At 48.4% G+C, this 364-nt stretch overlaps 1 protein-coding gene across 1 annotated transcript in view; it reads left to right on the forward strand.

Annotated features, from left to right (window-relative positions):
* The window catches only part of ERO1B (endoplasmic reticulum oxidoreductase beta), a 30,300-nt gene that overhangs the window by 8,440 nt on the left and 21,496 nt on the right, over window positions 1-364 (forward strand). The gene's annotated exons all lie outside the window — the stretch shown is intronic.

A 364-nucleotide genomic window follows, 5' to 3' on the forward strand; every position in this document is an offset into this window, starting at 1 on the left:
AGGACAGGGGGGAACCAGCAGGATGGGGGGTACATACCTCCTCCTGCTGCTTCCTCCTCTGCCTCCCCCCCCGCGAGTATCGCGGGTCCCCCCTTGTACTTTCTAATTTTAATAGCTGATAAAAATGTAGGCAGTTTCCCCCCTCCACTTTTATAATGCATTGTCTATTGAATATATTGCCTTAAATCCTGCATAGATTTCCATGGTGTGGGAGGGAGATGATTTTTTGCATTTCTCCCACTCCTGCAGGAGTCTTTTGAGTCTCCCTCTTAAGCTGTTTCTGTGGGTCATCATCCCTCAGGACCAGCAATTTTGGAGAAGGGTATTTTGGGCTGCCATGGGAGAGTGTGAAGAATCTGTGAAA

The sequence above is a fragment of the Gekko japonicus genome, unplaced genomic scaffold (genome assembly GCF_001447785.1).
Source record: "Gekko japonicus isolate JY-2015 unplaced genomic scaffold, Gekko_japonicus_V1.1 scaffold141, whole genome shotgun sequence".
Classification (NCBI taxonomy): Eukaryota; Metazoa; Chordata; class Lepidosauria; order Squamata; family Gekkonidae; genus Gekko; species Gekko japonicus.